At 33.2% G+C, this 259-nt stretch overlaps 1 long non-coding RNA gene across 1 annotated transcript in view; it reads left to right on the forward strand.

Moving 5' to 3' along the window:
• The window catches only part of LOC108725915 (uncharacterized), a 14,042-nt gene that overhangs the window by 11,335 nt on the left and 2,448 nt on the right, over window positions 1-259 (forward strand). The gene's annotated exons all lie outside the window — the stretch shown is intronic.

A 259-nucleotide genomic window follows, 5' to 3' on the forward strand; every position in this document is an offset into this window, starting at 1 on the left:
TTCTTCGGAAAAAGAAAATACTGACTGTTTATATCATTAGAATTGAAATCAATAAAACTCAACTTAATCTGAGTCTGATGACTCATGATACTTTACTGATTTAATTGCTTGGACCAGATCTAGTCAACCGATCACCAGTACTACAATCAGGCCTATAAGTTATTCACTATACTGTCCGATTTGGATACGGGTCCTTTCGAACTTTGGAATAAATTTTACAATAAACCGCAAAAGTGATCACGAAATGCTTGATATTTTT

Source organism: Mycetomoellerius zeteki, unplaced genomic scaffold (genome assembly GCF_001594055.1).
Source record: "Mycetomoellerius zeteki isolate Tzet28-1 unplaced genomic scaffold, Tzet1.0 scaffold367, whole genome shotgun sequence".
NCBI lineage: Eukaryota > Metazoa > Arthropoda > Insecta > Hymenoptera > Formicidae > Mycetomoellerius > Mycetomoellerius zeteki.